This window comes from Rhinolophus sinicus, chromosome 17 (genome assembly GCF_057876585.1).
Source record: "Rhinolophus sinicus isolate RSI-liver-muscle chromosome 17, RSI-T2T, whole genome shotgun sequence".
In the NCBI taxonomy this organism is placed as follows: domain Eukaryota; kingdom Metazoa; phylum Chordata; class Mammalia; order Chiroptera; family Rhinolophidae; genus Rhinolophus; species Rhinolophus sinicus.
Genome location: NC_142517.1, coordinates 78,553,999 through 78,572,686, shown reverse-complemented (window position 1 = coordinate 78,572,686; position 18,688 = coordinate 78,553,999). Strand labels below are relative to the sequence as shown.

Here is an 18,688-nt window from a genome sequence, read left to right as displayed (position 1 = left end):
ATTATGCTCAGTGAAATAAGTCAGACTGAGAAAGACAAATACCGTATGATCTTACTTTTTTGTGGAATATAAAAATCAAAATAAATGAACAGAATAAAAATAGACTCATATATACAGAGAATAAACTGATGGCTGCCAGAAAGGAGGGGGATCACTGCATAAATTATATAAATGTCTAACCACTATGCTGTACACTTGAAACTTATATAAATTAGTAATGATTATCAACTGTAACTGAGAAAAAAATAAAGAAAATAAAAGATCTCTTTTGGACAGCTACTCTGGAAACTCAATAAACTTGAGAACTCATTCAATGTAATTTATGTAGGGAGTAAAAAACTTTCTATATTTGGTTGAGTTCTAAAAATACTAGGGTCTAATAGAGAAGAGATATTTCAGTGATAACAAAATGAACTTTGTTCGTTTTTTTTCTCAGAATGATAACTTCCTTCTTTCTTACCTTTACAGAGAATGTGTGTTCTGTCGGCGGCTAAGAGCACAGATCTGGGTGCTGATCAAGGATCTGAAGTGAGGCCTGAGAAAACGCAGAACTGAGGTAAAAAGTTCCAGGAAACACTGTAAAGCCTGTCACGATGTTCTGTGGTATTTCAAGTGCTTAGAATCGGGTGAAACTGAGGTGAATATAAAAAAGGTAAAGACTCAATGTAGTCTGAGAAAGACAAAGTTCTGAAAAGCAAAATGTGGATTTTTATTTTCTATTTAATTTAACGATGACTTTTTGCTTTCATTAAAAGTAGGAAACAATTGTCATCTTGAGTTTGGAGCACACTTTGGATGACATCTAAATCCTTTATCCTGATCCTAAATGCTTTTCATCATTTGGCTTCATTAGCCACATCTCCTACTGTACTCCCCCTCATTCACAGTGATTTCGTCACACTGGCCTTCATTCGTTTCCTTGTACACTTGCTTTGGCCTAAGGATCTTTCTGCATTTGCTGTTCTGTCTGCCTAAAATGCCATTCCTACGGCTTTTCACTTGGTGGGCTCATTCTTATCATTCAGGTCTCAGCTCAAATATTATCTCCTTATAAAGCCTTTGCTAGACCACCTTAATCAGCCCTTGGGCTTCCCCCAACTCCCATCTTGTGTATGAATCCATAGTTTTCCTCTCCTTTGGGACACATGGGAAGAGAATACTTTCCTGATGCCCTTGCAGTTAGGCAGGACTCTGGGACAAGTGTTAGCCAATAGACATAGATGAAAGTGATGTGATGGTGTAGTCTGATCATCCCTGCGGTCATCCAGGTGAGAACATCATGGAGCAGAGCCCACCGATACACGGTATATAGGGGCCTGCATAAGAAAAGAACTCCGACTTTCTTGTCTTAGGACACTGAGATTGTTGAGGTTGTTTGTTATTGTAACATAACTATCCCTAGCTGATCTAAAACACCATCTTTCTGTTTTATTTTCTTCAGAGCACTTGTCTTCTTTGAAATGATCTTATTGATTTATTATTAATCTGTCCCACCCCTCTAAACATTGCCAGGTGCATTAGTAGCACACAGTCCACTGAAGGATTAACATTCTATGCTGTCTGTGGATCGCCGTCAATCTCACACTATCTTAAAAAATTTATATATATATATAATCCCATGCAATCTTAAATGAGCCTTTGAGAACAGCCCTTCAGCCCTCTGCTGATTTCTTTGGCATTAGTCTGGCCAATAAGGAGATGTCCATGAATGGCCCTTGATGAACTAGGCTAGGCACCCCTTAGCTAGATGCTATCCCTGCCCCAGTGCATTTCTTCTGACAGAGGGCAGTTGCCTAACTTATTCCAGAAAGTTTATAAACTGAGCAGAAACAGACAGAATGAATATTGTTTCCTATCCTTAATGATGGTCTCCTCCAAACATGTACACTGGGAAAGAAGGTGTGTGTTTGCAGAGTCTACACAGTTCTGTTCTCCCCACACCTCACACTATTCAGCTAGTAAGAACTCATATCCCTATAGGCCAGGGGACTAGGGTGGCTATGGTGACCCTGTCTATTGCAGTTCTCCAGGCCTGCCTTGGGTATGTTAATTCAGTTAAGAGAAACCATTAAGTAATGTCTCCATTTAAAAAATGTAAAGGTGGCATTACATCAGTATTCTCCAAACTGTGATCCCTGAAGTGCCACGTGAGAAAGGGGAAAGTAAGCAGACCTTTGTGTGTTCTCCCCCCCCTTGCTCTCCCTCTTCAACAAAACATCTCCTTTTAAAAAACTTTTATATATATGAATATATAGCTTATTTTAAAAATTACAAATTTAGATAAATGAATGCATGACCAAAAATAAGAGAAAGGTTAAAATATAGAATGATAATAAGATCTACCTTCTTTGTACACAGAAAAAACTGAAAGAAGAGAAGTGAAATAATAAGCCCAAATCCAAAAACAATTAGTGACAGAGCCTGCATTGGAACCATGGAGAACGGAACAACTCTGCTGAAATTGTGTATATATATATATATATATATATATATATATATATATATGTATATGTATATGTATATGTATATGTATATATATATATATATATATAATTTGAAAAGGGAAATGTTGCTTTTAAAGAATTGGACTAGATATTTTCTAAAGCACCTTCTGCTTCTAATGTTCTAGGACCCTAGTATGTCCAAGGTACTGTGCTGGGCACAGTGGGGCACATGAAAATGAAGACGACATCACCTCTGACTTCTTGATTTAGCAGAATAAAGAGGCTCTCCCATGAATAATATCAGGAAATAAATGAAGGTGGGGAATGAAGGTGGGGAAAGGAGGGAGGGGAGAAGAGTACTGAATGTGGACTATCTATGAAAGTCACCACCAAGTGCAAACCCTGCGGTTATGGAGCTTTCCCACCTTATCCCGGCAGCATGGTTGATGATGGGGAACCTTCTCCATGTCTTGACACAGAGCCTTTATTGCTTTTAAATTGATTTGGGTTCCCCAGTTACCCAGTACTCAGCTTCTGGCTTTGTTCTCTTATTAATCTCTGAGACTTTTTGTCTGATATGTTCCATGTCCTTAGCTATTTTATTTCTTATTTAAAATGTTGGTGACGCGTATCTTGGCAATTTCAATTAGAAGTCAAACACTTTTATAAAGACATAAAATTGACGCCAATGTCAAGAGTTTCAGAGGGGTTAGGTAGAAGAGGGTCAAAGCAGTCTCATATATGGTGATGGGAGATTTGACTCTGGGGGATGAACACACAATGCAGTTTATAATGATGTATTATAGAATTGTACACTTGAAACATATATTAGGTTGGTGCAAACATAATTGTGGTTTAAAAGGTTAAAAATAATTGCAAAAACCGCAAATAATTTTATCAACCAATGTCACCCCAATAAATTTAATTAAAACAGTAAAAATTGTTTGCTCAAAATAAAAAGAAAAAAAATGTTTCAGAGATGATAAATATTGACAGCTAAGGAATATTACCTTTACAGACTTCAGTGTCCCTGGCCACCTTGCTGCCTTTGATGACTAAGATATGAAAGTGTTACTATCTCATTTCAGCAGAGTTGTTCTGTTCTCCATGGCTCCAATGCAGGCTCTGTCACTAATTGTTTTTGGATTTGGGGTTGTTATTTCACTTCTCTTGCTTTCAGTTTTTCTGTGTACAAAGAAGGTAGATCTTATTATCTTTCTACATTTTAACCTTTCTCTTCTTTTTGGTCATGCACTCATTTATTTAAATTCATAATTTTAAAATAAGCTATATATTCATATGCCTTAAAATCCAAATGCTGCAAACATATATATAGTAAAGGTTCTCACTCCCACTATTGTCTTCGTTTGCCCAGTTCCCACCCCCATACTTCCCCATAAGTAACTGTTTTTATTAGTATATTTTGGGTTTTCTTTCAGAGACCCTGAAAACACAAATACAAACATCTTGTCCCCCACTTCTTATTAATACAATAGGAGCATATTATATACAGTCTCTATACTTAAAAATCCTATCTTTTCTACAGATTGAATGTGCTTTCATTCTTTTGTACAACTGGTTAGCATTACATTTTATTGGTATAGTTTAATTTAACTAGTCTCCTAATGATAGTCTATGAGCTGCTTCTTATCTTTTGCTATTATATCTGTGTTGTAATACATAACCTTGTGCATACATCATTGCTAATGTATGCAAATATATCTGAAAATAAATTCCTAGAAGTGGGATTGTTAGGTCAAACGGTGTAGACCCTTTGTAAATTTGTAAATTTTATAGCTATTGTCAAATTGTCCTCCATAGACATTAGACTACTTGACCCTTCCACTAGGAATGTATGAAAGTGCCTGTTTCCCCATAGCACCATCATCAAACTCTCTCTTTTTTTTTTTTAAAGTTTATTGGGGTGACAATTGTTGGTAAAATTACATAGATTTCAGGTGTACAATTCTGTATTACATCATCTATTAATCCCATTGTGTATTCACCACCCAGAATCAGTTCTCCTTTCATCACCATATATTTGATCCCCTTTACCCTCATCTCCCACCCCCTCCCCCACTTACCCTTTGGTAACCACTAAACTATTGTCTGTGTCTATGAGTTTTTGTTTCTTATTTGTTTGTCTTGTTCTTTCGTTGTTTTTGGTTTATATACCACATATCAGTGAAATCATATGGTTCTCTGCTTTTTCTGTCTGACTTACTTCGCTTAGCATTATACTCTCAAGATCCATCCATGTTGTAACAAATGTTCCTATATCATCTTTTCTTTCCGCCAAATAGTATTCCATTGTGTATATATACCACAACTTCTTTATCCATTCATCTATCGAAGGACATTTTGGTTGTTTCCATGTCTTGGCCACTGTAAATAAAACTGCAATGAACATTGGAGCACACGTGTCTTTATGGATAAATGTTTTCAGATTTTTTGGTAGATACCCAGGAGAGGAATTGCTGGGTCACATGGTAATTCTATTCATAATTTTTTGAGGAACCTCCACACTGCCTTCCATAATGGCTGCACCAGTCTGAATTTCCACCAACAGTGTATGAGGATTCCTTTTTCTCCACAGCCTCTCCAACACTTGTTACTATTTGTCTTGTTGATGATAGCCATTCTGATTGGGGTGAGGTGATATCTCATTGTGGTTTTTATTTGCATTTCTCTGATGATTAGTGATGTTGTGCATTTTTTCATATGTCTATTTGCCATTTATCTGTCCTCTTTGGAGAAATGTCTCTTCAGAACCTCTGCCCATTTTTCAATTGGGTTGTTTGTTTTTTTGTTGTTGAGTTGCATGTGTTTCTTGTGTATTTTGGATATTAGCCCCTTATCGGAGGCACTGTTTGCAAAAATCTTCTCCCATTCAGTTGGTTGTGTCTTTATTTTGTCGATGGTTTCTTTTGCTGTGCAGAAGCTTTAAAGTTTCGTATAGTCCCATTTGTTTACTTTAGCTTTTTACTTCCCTTGCCTATGGAGTCAAATTCATAAAATGCTCTTTGAACCCAAGGTCCATAAGTTTAGTACCTATATTTTCTTCTATGCAATTTATTGTGGCAGGTCTTATGCTTAAGTCTTTGATCCATTTTGAATTAACTTTGGTACATGGTGACAGATAGCAGTCCAGTTTCATTCTTTTGCACGTGGCTATCCAATTCTCCCAGCACCATTTATTGAAGAGGCTGTCTTTTCTCCATTGTATGTTTTTTGCTTCTTTGTCAAAAATTACCTGTCCATATTTATGTGGTTTTATTTCTGGGTTCTCAATTCTATTCCATTGGTCTATGTGTCTGTTTTTCTGCCAATACCATGCTGTTTTGATTATTGTAGCCCTGAAGTACAAGCTACAGTCACGGAGTGTGATACCTCCAGCATTGTTCTTTTTTCTTAAGATTGCTTTGGCTATTTGGATTTTTTTTGTGGTTTCAAACAAATCTGAGGATTTTTTGTTCAATTTCTTTAAAAAATGCCATTGGCATTTTGATGGGGATTGCGTTGAATCTGTATATTGCTTTGGGTAATATGGTCATTTTAACTATGTTGATTCTTCCAATCCATGAGCATGGAATGTCTTTCCATTTCTTTGTGTCTTCTTCAATTTCTTTTAAAAATGTCTATTAGTTGTTAGCATATAGGTCTTTCACATCTTTGGTTAAGTTTATTCCTAGGTATTTTATTCTTTTTGCTGCAATTGCAAAAGGAATTGTTTTTTGTATTTCTTTTTCTGAGATTTCATTGTTAGTATATAGGAATGCAATGGACTTTTGTATGTTGATTTTGTAGCCAGCAACTTTACTGTATTCGTTGATTGTTTCTAATAGCTTTTTGGTGGAGTCCTCAGGGTTTTCTATGTATAGCATCATGTCATCTGCAAAGAGTGACAATTTAACTTCTTCATTCCCAATTTGGATGCCTTTTGTTTCTTTCTCTTGCCTGATTGCTCTGGCGAGGACTTCCAACACTATGTTGAAAAGCAGAGGTGATAGGAGACAGCCCTGTCATGCTCCTGAATGTAGAGCAAAGGGCTTCAGTTTTTCACCATTAATTATGAGATTAGCTGAGGATTTGTCATATATGGCTTTTTTTATGTTAAGGTATTTTCCTTCTATACCTATTTTATTAAGTGTTTTAATCATAAATGGATGTTGTATCTTGTCAAATGCTTTTTCTGCATCAATTGATATAATCATATGATGTTTGTCCTTTATTTTGTTTATGTGATGTATCACATTGATGGATTTGCTGATGTTGAGCCATCCTTGTGCCCCAGGGATAAACCCCATTTGGTCGTGATGAATAATCTTTTTAATGCATTGTTGTATTCGATTTGCTAGAATTTTGTTTAGGATTTTTGCATCTGTGTTCATCAGAGACATTGGTCTGTAGTTTTCTTTTTTTGTGTTGTCCTTACCAGGTTTTGGTATCAGAGTAATGTTGGCCTCATAAAATGAGTTAGGGAGTACTGTCTCTTCTTCAATTTTTTGGAAGAGTTTGAGCAGGATTGATATTAGATCTTCTTTGAAGGTTTGGTAGAATTCACTAGTGAAGCCATCTGGTCCTGGACTTTTGCTTTTGGGAAGGTTTAGGATGACTGATTCAATTTCGTTACTGGTGATCGGTCTGTTTAGATTTTCAAGTTCTTCATGGTTCAGCCTAGGAAGGCTATATGTTTCTAAGAACTTGTCCATTTCTTCTAGATTATTGAATTTGGTGGCATGTAGTCCTTCATAGTATTCTTGGATGATCCTTTGTATTTCTGTGGTGTCTCTGATAACTTCCCCTTTTTCATTTCTGATTTTGTTAACTAGTGTCTTCTCTCTTTTTATCTTAGTGAGTCTAGACAAGGGTTTGTCAATTTTGTTAATCTTTTCAAAGAACCAGCTCTTTGTCACATTAATTTTTTCTATTGTCTTTTTGTTCTCTATTTCATTTAGTTCTGCTCTGATTTTTGTTATTTCCTTTCTTCTGCTGACCTTGGGTTTCATTTGTTCTTCTTTTTCTAGTTCTTTAAGGTGTAATATGAGGTTATTTATTTGGGGTTTTTCTTGTTTCTTTAGATAGGCCTGTAATGATATAAATTTCCCTCTTAAAACTGCTTTCGCTGCATTCCAAAAATTTTGGTAGGATGTATTTTCATTGTCATTTGTTTCTATGTATCTTTTGATCTCTCCTCTAATTTCTTCTTTGACCAGGTTGTTCTTTAAAAGTATGTTGTTTAATCTCCATGTATTTGTATTTTTTCCTGCTTACTTTTTGCAGTTGATATCCAATTTCAAAGCCTTGTAATCAGAGAATATGCTTGGTGTGATTTCAGTCTTCTTAAATTTGCTGAGGCTGATTTTGTTCCAATATATGGTCTATCCTTGAGAATGTTCCATGTACACTAGAAAAAAATGTATAGTCTGATGTTTTAGGATGAAGTGCTCTATATATGTCAATTAAGTCCATTTCATCTAATGTGTCATTTAGGGGTGCTATTTCATTATTTATTTTCTGTTTGGATGATCTATCCATAGCTGTCAATGATGTATTTAAGTCCCCTAGTACAATTGTGTTTTGGTGAATTTCTCCCTTTAGTTCTGTTAGTAGTTGCTTGGTATATTTCGGTGCTCCCTGATTGGGGGCATAAATCTTGATGACTGTTATGTCTTCTTGTTGTATAGTCCCCTTTACCATTATGAAATGTCCATCTTTGTCTCTTGTTACCTTTTTCACCCTGAAGTCTGTTTCATCTAATATCATTATGGCTACACCTGATTTTCTCTGGATACCGTTTGCTTGGAGTGTCAATTTCCACCCTTTCACTTTGAGTCTATGCTTGTCCTTGTAGCTGAGATGTGTCTCTTGGAGACAGCATATGGTTGGGTTTAGTTTTTTGATCCGATCTGCTACTCTGTGCCTTTTTATTGGTGAGTTCAGTCCATTTACATTTAGGGTGATTATTGATCTGGGAGGATTTCCTGTCATTCTATCTTTAGTTTTCTGGTAAGGCTGTGTCTCCATTGTTTCTTTGCCTTTTGTTGTTGTCTATTATTTCTGTGTGGTGGTATTCTATGATGTTTCCCTCTGTTTCTTCTTTTATTACGGTATATATTTCAGTTCTGGATGTTTTTTAGTGGTTATCCTTAAGTTTATGTAAAAGAGAGTTTGATATTTAGAGTATTCCATTTTCTTCAGCACTCTTACTTTCTCCATTCCCATATTCCGGTTCAGGCCTTTACTCTCCCCCTTTTTATGTTTTAGTTGTCACAAATTGTCCCTGTTGATTGTGGTCGAATAGGCTCCTTTAGTATTTCTTGTAGTGTAGGTTGTGTATGAGAAAATTCCCTCATCCTCTGTATGTCTGGAAAAGTCTTTATTTCTCCTTCATATTTAAAACATATCTTTGCTGGATATATTATTCTTGGCTCATAATTTCTCTCTTTCAATAGTTTGAATATTTGGTTCCACTCCCTCTTGGCTTATAGAGTTTCTGCTGAAAAATCTGATGACAATCTAATGGGCTTTCCTTTGTAGGTTACTGTCTTCTTTTTCCTGGCTTCCTTGAGGATTCTTTCTTTGTCGTTGATTTTAGGCAGCTTCAATACAATGTGCCTGGGGAAGGCCTGTTAGGATTGAGGTAACTAGGTGTTCTATTTGCTTCTTGGATTCGAGGATACAGTTCTTTCCACAAGTTTGGGAAGTTCTCATCGATGATTTGTTTGAATATATTCTCTGTTCCCTTCTCTCTTTCTTCTTCTTCTGGTATGCCCATTATTCTTATATTACTCTTTCTGATGGAGTCATAAAGTTCTTGTAGAGTTCTTTCACTTCTTTTAAGTCTCAAGTCTCTTTCTTCTTCCATCCGTGTCATTTCCAGGTTTCTATGTTCGATGTCATTGATTCTTTCCTCCATCTGGTCAACTCTACTACCTAAGCTGGCTATTTCATTCTTAATTTCTTCTATTGAGTTCTTAATCTCCAGAAATTCTATTTGGTTCTTTTTTTAAAATTTCAATCTCTTTCATAAAATGTTCATGTTGTTCTTTGATTGTGTTTCTGAGTTCATTAAACTGCTTTTCTGTGTTTTCTTGCATCTCGTTGAGTTTTTTCAGAACTGCAGTCTTGAATTCTCTGTCATTTAAGTCACATATTTCCATATCTTTAAGTTCCTTTTCTGGAGACTTTTCACTTTCTTTCTGAACTGTCTTGTTGCCTTACTTATTAATGGCAATTACTGATTTATTATTTCTCTTCCTAGACATCTACACGAGTGGTTTCTGCAACAGGTTGATAGGAAGAGGTCTTTCTTTTGTTTTCCAGGACTTGTTGGTAGAATGTTTTATTTTCTCTCCTACTGCAGCCTTTTTTTCTCTCTCACACTGTAGTTCTATATTTTCTCTGCACTATTCCAGCTTCTCACACAATGGGGGGATTCCCTGGGAGATGGACTTCTCCTCTGTTAACAGTTTGCCTGAGTCACAGGGTGCAGTGTCCGTGTGGGTATATGGAGAGATTTTGAAGTTCCAAAGCTCTTCCTGCACCAGATTCAAAGCACGTGTATTTCAGCAGTACTATTTACTCCTGCAGGGATCCGCCCAGATAGGTGTGGTCAGGTGCGGGGTGAGTTGTGAGAGGTGGCCCAGAGCAATGATAGCCACCACCACCACAGCTGCTCCTGCTTGCACAGCTCCCTCCCCTTTGCCGGAACTAGTTGGGCTGCAAATCTGTGTCTGCATTCCACAGTTCTCAGAACAGCAAATATTCTGTTCTTTTGATCTGACGCAGCTACTGTTGCGCTTCTAGCACTGGGCAGATGGGGGTGGGGCGAGCTCTTGGAGGGTAGGGAGGGGGCGGCTAGTCTCAGTGCCTAAGGCTTCTGTTCTCTGCTCGGCCGTGAGAGCTTAAACCACTGTTTTCAGCCTTCTTCCCTCAGTCTTTGCTCCAAGGTCTCTGCCGTGAGCGTTGGGTTCAGCCGTGTTATATGCTGTCCCCTCAGCCCTGTGGGCCATAAACAGAGCCCTAGCAGTCTAAGTTCTTCCCTGTCCTGCAGCTGTGGTAGTTCCCGGATGCACCGAGCTCAGAGCACTGAGCTGGGGGTCTGCGTCCTGCGCCCGCCCAGCTCCATCTCCGCACTTCAACCATCCCTCCACCCCTGCTCACGCGATTTGCCCATCTTTAGGTGAATTAAGTAGTGGGTCTCTTCGTCTTGACTGTCTGCTGTTCAGGGAGTTCTTTGTAGAGTTATAGTTGTTCAATTTGCGGCTAATTCCAGGGGAGATTTACAGAGGCTCACCTTACGCCACCATTTTGATCACAAACTCTTGGATTTATGCCAATCTAGTAGATTAGATATGGTATCTCAATGCAATTTTGATTTACATTTCTCTTTTAATGATTCATGTTAATCACTTTTTAAATGTTCAAGAACCATTTCTATTAATATTTTAAAATTCTGTTCTTGATCCTGAGATTTCTCATAGTCTTCTGGCAAAAACAACACTTCTCTGGTTTATCCACACCTTCATCAAGTCATGTCCACACAGTATGGATGCCCATAGTGTTCTCTCCAGCCTTCTCATTGATTTTACATTTGGAAACACTCTTAGCCTATCCTTTAAGTTCTCCTGTTCATCTGTCTTTAATTCAACATGTATTTTTTTAGTCTTTGTATAGAATTGCTTTCCAGTAGTAACCCTCCTAGCCAAAGCATTTGCTGATACATTCATTGCTACACAATTTCTTATAGTCTTATTAACCATAAAAAACAAAAACAAATAAACCAAGCAACAACAAACGAAAAACTAAGACATTTGCCTCTTGGTGGTCAAATCCAAGAAGATTGGATATTCTTTCACTGAAGAGAGGGTGTTTGGTATCATAAGTGTATGAAATTTCCTGTGGCTTTTGGCCTGATAAGATTATTTGTACATAGATAGTATGTAAAGGCATATTTTTATCTGGATGCAAATTTGTGGTGGGGATGTAGAACGACTTGGCAAAGAGGATTTATATGTGAGAGTTCTTGCCAAATACAAATGTATGCAGAGATGATAGGGTGTGGTGGCATCGGACCTCTATATCCTGATGTAGATCCCTCTGTCAACTTTGTTGGCTTTATAGTGTCTGGATTATTTATTTAGTATTGGAGAGGACACAATATTCATATCCTCTGGCTGATATCTTTCAAAGACAGCACCATACCTTAGCTTTCCTATGTAGTAAGCATACAATCCCATTATCTAGGTAGTTAGTAGCATAATGCAGATAATTTCGACAGGATAGATGTGACCCATAGCTGGCTTCATGGGCATGTGACCTGTGCAGTCACATAGGGCTCTGTGCTCAGTAGGGTTCCATGCTTGGTTTAATGCTCTACTGTCACCATCATGAAATTCTTAGTAATTTTTTTGCAAAGGGACCTGTCCCTCATTTTTATTCTGACTGAACCCCAAAAATTATGGTTCTCGTGTGACTTGAGGTTAGATTGTCTGGTGAATCAAGTCAGTTTGTAGAGTGGAGTCCAATGGATTAGTGTTGGTTATGATGCATCTGTGACTGTCCTTCCCTCTATTAAGATAATTGCCACTGTTGTTTGTAAATTTTGATTGTAAGTGACAACTCTGTTATTGCTTCAACAGAAAAGGATGTATATTTGTTTTAATCTTCCATATCTTATTTTAAAAAGCAGATCAGATATAGATCAGATAAGTGTAGTATTTTCCCTGTGTTCCTTCCTGTGAGTTAGAACAGAGAACACCATTAAGATCTACTTCAAAATTATACTAAGCATAGCCATTGCTTTCTCATATAGACATGTTAAGTCTCATTTCCACATAAAAATTTAAGACTAAAGTGTTAATTCAAGTTACTTGCAAAGAAGACATCCAGAGAGACTTGCAGCTTGAAGTTTGCCTTTTTTGAGTTTTAACCGTCATTTGATAAATGGTTACAAAAGAATGCAATATTGAAATAGCCTTCCAAATTAAGATTCTCAAAAGTTTAATCTGCAGGTATTCTAAGTGATCAGTTCATTGTCCTTCGTGGAATCTACAATTTAAGAAGAAAGTGAGTGATCTGCTATCAGAGGGTAAAACTCAAGGCAAGCATGTGTTGCACTGGGTTGGGATGAAAAAACAAACACACCCTTTAGAAGCAAAAACAAAGTTTGCTGACTTCAATGTTATGGATGCTATTGCACAGTCAGCTCACTGTGTCGTAACTGGAGTGTGAGAACCTGTGTAAGGAAGAGGATCCTCATCTCTCTGAGAGCCCTAGGAAAGGGAGGAGCACATAAAGTCAGGTTTATTTTTACCAACCAGGACCTCTGTGTTTTGGTGAAAACCACTGTGCTTTTCTGTATATGGTAGGAAGGCTGTGATTTATAACACATTGCTTTATCCTGTGTGCTTTTGTGCTCTATGAGATTAAAAATCATAATACCTTAAACACAAAGACATCATTTGATTTTTCTGACCAGTGCTTCTAGCTCAGATGTAATATTACTTTTGAAAACACCTCAAATAAGTATTGCCATAAATCCTGGAAGAGCTCCGTTTATGCTGGTGAACTATAGACATAGGGCCCTTGTCTTTATATCTACAAAAGCATCATGGGAAGTGGGGTTCAGGTATTATCTCTAGAAGCTGACCCTTGTTATCCATTTAAATTATTTTGAATTTAATCCATTTTTTCAATTTGGATAATTCATCTTAAATTTTAATAGATTTCTGTTAGTAGTTTTTTGGTTATCTTTTATTATCTCAACAAGAGATATTGCTTTTCAATTTCCTGTAATTTTTAGACACATCTAAATAAGCACTAGAGTGAATTGTTGACTCAACCTGATTCTACCAGGCTCTGTTTATTATAATAATTAAGAATCTGTTGCTTTAGTCTTTAGAGCTAGATCAGTCCAATAGGAGTAGTTAGTTTAATTCCAGGTGTTATGAGTCTTGCCATTATTGAGAGTCTGCCCTTGAATGAGTCTACATTCACTAGATCATTTCACTGAAGCTGCTCTTGGGGAACTTGACTAAAGGATTACTGGGTTTTCGCCAGTCTGAGCTAAAGTTGAAATAGCAGTTGGCAGAAGATGGGATGGTGGGAAGCTCTGTAATATATTATGAATTTAACAATTTATTCAAAATCTAATGCATAATACTAGTGCCATTTATTGGGTTTCTTGTGCACATTAAGCCCTTTAGATACATGTGTTCATTTAACCATCCTGATAAGCTCAAGTATTAATATTATCAGAGAGCTAAGACCTTGCTTGAGCTCACAGATTGTGACAGTGTTAAAGCTGTGCTGACTCCAGGTCTGATTCCAAAAATTCAGGCTTTTAACCACTGTCTCTTATTTAAAATTTCTACTAGGGCAACAAAATAATTTTTATTATTGAGTTCTCTTAAGGTACCATTATTTCCTTCAAACCCTTTGGTAAATAAATAATAACTTCTTATCATGGACCTCTTAGGTTCTATTTAGTGCCATCTGTGGCTTTTTACTCCTTGGTTTGTCCTTATGGCTTTACTAAAAGACAGATACCCCACATATGCACATTATTGCTTTCAGGGGGAGCAATATACTTATTGGTAATGCTAATTTCCAGTTATTATAAAACACAAAATGTGACCACCACTAACCGTCTACCAGAGTATCATTTCCATTGCTAGACGTAGCAAGTTTAGGGGCGGGTCAGGCTATCACCCTCATCAGCATGATCAATAATAGCAGCAGCTTTGATTGAGGATTTATGCTTTGTCCAGCCCTACTCTTAAGTAATTTAGAAATATTGCATTTAATACTCACAATGACTGTACAAAATAGGTAGTAGTAGTAGTCCCGTTTTATAGTGAAGGAATCTGAGCTTTGGAGTTAAGTAAATTTGCTCAAGATAATGGAAAAAACTCATGACTTAGAGTTGGATATCCTGAATTCACAGCCAACTCTATATCCTACAAACCTTTAACTCTGTAGTTTATGATATTTAATTGTCTCTAGGCTTATATTTTGTATTATGAAAGTAATAAATGTTCATAACAGATAATTTGAAAAATATATTAAAAATATTGGGAAAGGGAAACAATCATCTAGGTCATAATACCCAAACACAGTCACTGCTAACATGTTGGTAGCTTTTATTTATATACAGAGGGTGCCAAAAATATGTATACACATTTTAAGAAAGGAAAAAACTGTATTAAAATGATGCGAATGGTAACCACTTTGAGCACCTCTTGTAATTGCAGAAGTCAAACGTGACCTGTATTCATCTTTTGTTATCAGTGTATATTATTACAATTTTAATACAGTTTTTTCCTTTCTTAAAATATGTATACATTTTTTTGGCACCTTCTGTATTTACTAATAAAGAAAATTGCTTTCCTTTTTCTTTTAAAAATAGATTTGTAATCCTGTCATATGCAGAATTAAAAAAAAAAGCATTTTATTTTCTAGAACTGTTTTAGATTTAAATAAAATATTTTGGAAGATAATACAGAGTTTCCACACTCAATTTCTCCTGTTGTTAACATCTTACATTAGTATGATACATTTGTTACAATCAATGAACCAATATTAATACAATATTATCATATTACAGTATTATATATTATCATAATGCCCAGAGTTTATTCAGATTTCCTTAATTTTTTCTAAGTTTTTTATTCTGTCTGGGATCCCATCCAGGATACCACATTCTGTCTAGTTGTTATGTCTCCTCAGTTTCCTCTTGACTGACTGTAACAGTTTATTAGACTTACATTGTTTTTAAACCACCTTGACAGTTTTGAGGAGTATTGGTTAGGTATTTTGAAGGATGCCCTTCTATTAGAATTTGCCTGTTGTTTTTCTCATGATTAGACCGGGCTTATGTGTTTATGGGAGGAAGACCACAGAGGTAAAGTGCTATTTTCATCTCATCATATCAAAGTTTTATATTATTAACATGATGTTGACCTTGATCATCTGGCTTAGGTAGTGTTTGTTACTTTTGTCCATATATACCGGGGGTGCCAAAAAATGTACACAAGTGGATACTTTGGTCAATGTTGCTCAAACAGTAATCAGAAGTGTCTGGACACTGATGGTAACAACTTTGAGCACCTCTTGTAATTGCAGAAGTCAAATGTGACTTGTATTCATCTTTTATTATTGGTATATATTGAGTATTACAATTAATACAGTTTTTTTCTTTCTTAAAATGTGTATACATTTTTTTTTTTTTGTATTTTCCATGTTATATACTTTACATGAATGTCATTTTATCAGTTGCACACTATACATGGTTTCCTAAGCTACATCTTTAGGCATTAATTCATTGCTTTTTTGTTTGTTTTTGTTTCTTTTAGGAAAGGGTCTTAGAAGTGAGGTTACAGGATAAATATATTAAAAATTTAGTGCATATAGTTTCACCAAGGAGTTGTATCAGTTTATACTTCCATTAGCACTGTATGAAAATGGGTCTTTCACTTGCTCCTCAGCAACATTGCTTATTATTATTTACCTTTTTGGCTAAGTTTTTGGCAAAATGGTTGTTTACTGTATTTTAATTTGTATTGATTTTATGACCACTAAGACAGCCAATTTACTCATGTATGTTTTGACTAGAACTTCTCTTATCCACATGTATAATTAGAATAATAATCCTATAGAGACATAGCACGAGTTAAATGTTATGTGTGAAAGGATTTTGTAAAATCTTAGAGGGTTTGCTGACTGTTGACAATAATTTTGAGGTAGGAGAATTACAAGTGATTGTTATCACAATAAGAATTTTCATTTTGGAAAGAATATGGTAACCTTAAGAAGTTATTAAACAGGTGACAATTATTAAATGTATCTAGTGGGTTGAAAATTGGTAGTTCATATAAATATATTTTGAAAATATATAAAGTAGTTCGTGTGATAAGATACAAATTAAAGTATGGCAATTTTATAGCCTACCTCCTTCTTTTTCACACATGGGCCACAATGTGAAATTAACTAGCTATTTAGTATTCAGTTAGATAAATTCCAGCTTAGCTAAATAACATTTCCCCATCTTTGAGGATAAAAAGGAGAAAAGTAGTATTTGTGTTTTTTTTCAAGAAAATTGATCAGAGAAAATAAGAAGTACATTTCCTGGTGCCTATACCAAGTGAGGGCTATACTAAAAGTGTTCAATATAGTTAATGTAAACATCGTGAAGTATAATGTGTTTTGTCACACTTTTGATCTTATTGGTATGCATATATTGGCATCAAGATTCAGAAGGATAAATTAATTATGCTGAGGCTGATATTGTATTATAGTTATGTAGAGATCGGGCCACAGAAATAGTAACTGATTCTCTTTAGTATGCAGAAATCATCTGTCTTAGCTCAGGTTGCCAAACAAAATACCATAGAATGCGTAGCTTAAACAACAGCAGTTTATTTCTCATAATTCTAGAGGCAGGGTAAGTTTCAATTTGAGGCTTCTTCTCTTAGGATCATATGAGTATACAGTGACCTACAAGTATACAGTGACTTGTAGGTCACTGTATACTCACACGATCTCTTTTTGTGTGGAGAGAGAGAGAGAGAGAGAGAGAGAGAGAGAGAGAGAGAGAGAGCGAGCTAGCAAGCTCTGGTGTCCCTTCATATTAAGGCACTAATATCATCATGAGGCCCCCACCCACATGACCTCATCTAACCCTAATTACTTCTCAAAGGCTCAGTCTCGAAATATCATCACATTGGGAGGTATGGCTTCAACACACAAACTTTCAGGGGACACAAACATTCAGTCCATAACATCATCTGAGAATTAATGTAGCATACTGTGGATGTATGTGAACAACACACACACACACACACACGTACACACACGCACAATGTGTACACAGAAGGAGAGATACATAGTAGATCATGGACAACATATTACTTCTGTTATTTCCCATTTAAGCTACTATATTAATTTTTTTTTTACCAGTTGCATTTAATACTAAACATGAATGTTAGTAATTAACTAAATAGTGATTACATTTTTCATATAACAAGAAATCCAGAGATAGATGGTTGCTGGTGTTGACTCAACAGTTTGAGGTTGTTTGGGCCAAAGTCTTTATGATTCTCTTGCCTTTCTTTTGTGGTTGCAAGATGATGTCTGTAGCTGCTGTTCCAGCCCTTGTATTCATATTCTAGGCAGGAGAGAAGAAAAATGGAAAAGAGCAAAAAAGTCTATGTCAATTTTTCTAGAAGACCCATCCAATGGCTCCAGCTTATATATTTTTTCCTTTTTAAATTTTTTTATTGCGGAATATTGGAGAACAGTGTGTTTCGCCAGGGCCCATCAGCTCCAAGTTGTTTTCCTTCAATCTAGTTGTGGAGGACACAGCTCAGCTCCAAGTCCAGTTGCCATTTTCAATCTTTAGTTGCAGGGGGCGCAGCCCACCATCCCATGGGGGAATTGAACCAGCAACCTTGTTGTTAAGAGCTCACACTCTAACCAACTGAGCCATTGGGCACCCCCTCCAGCTTATATTTTATTGGCAGAACTATGTCATGTGGCTATTGTTATCTGTAAATAAGGCTAGGAAATATGTTTTATCTGGGAATATTAGCATGACCTCCATATGTGGACTCTGCTAATAAGCAAGAAGAGAAAAATGGATATTGGGTTGGAAGCCAGCAGTCTGTGCCAAAACTATATCCTAAGTGCTGAAAAACAAATTGTGACTTGATAGACCCTCCCTCAATGAGTTGATTGTCCTCTCACACAGCAAAACAGAAGCTTAGGAAATTTCTGCCCCAAAGGGATACGTAAACAGTATTTTTCAAAAGGAAATCTTATTTAAGGGATCGGAGAAGACAGCATAGTTTAGACCCTGGAGTCTTTGCTCAGAAGACAGCCATTATTTTAATTCAATTGCAACCTGAGGAAATTTTTTGGTAGTTGGCAGATGTACTGCTTCAAGTCTTCCTTTTGGCTCTCAAGGTGATTCCTGCTTCCTATTTCCTGTGGTTGTAGCCCCGCTGTATTTCATTCAGAGACATCTTGTTCTTATCTGAGTCACTACACTGTGACTCATCTTGTGTTGGCTCCTTGTTGAGGTTGCCATAAAGTTTTCCAAAAAGATGCAGGGACATGAAAAATACTGAACTAATGAAGATCCAGAGTAGGATGTTAAGAGAGATGTGCACCATTCTGGAGTGCTTTCAAGGTCACACAGAGCAAGCCAAGGTTTCGAAACTTGTAAATCCATGAATAGCTAC

The 18,688-nt window shown here is 36.4% G+C and overlaps 1 protein-coding gene across 1 annotated transcript in view; it reads left to right on the top strand.

Moving 5' to 3' along the window:
* ZPLD1 (zona pellucida like domain containing 1) overlaps positions 1 to 18,688 on the top strand; it is a 509,293-nt gene that overhangs the window by 165,595 nt on the left and 325,010 nt on the right. Inside the window, exon 2 of the mRNA XM_074332508.2 lies at positions 469 to 556. The gene's annotated coding sequence lies outside the window, so the exon portion shown is untranslated. The remainder of the gene's footprint in view (positions 1 to 468; positions 557 to 18,688) is intronic.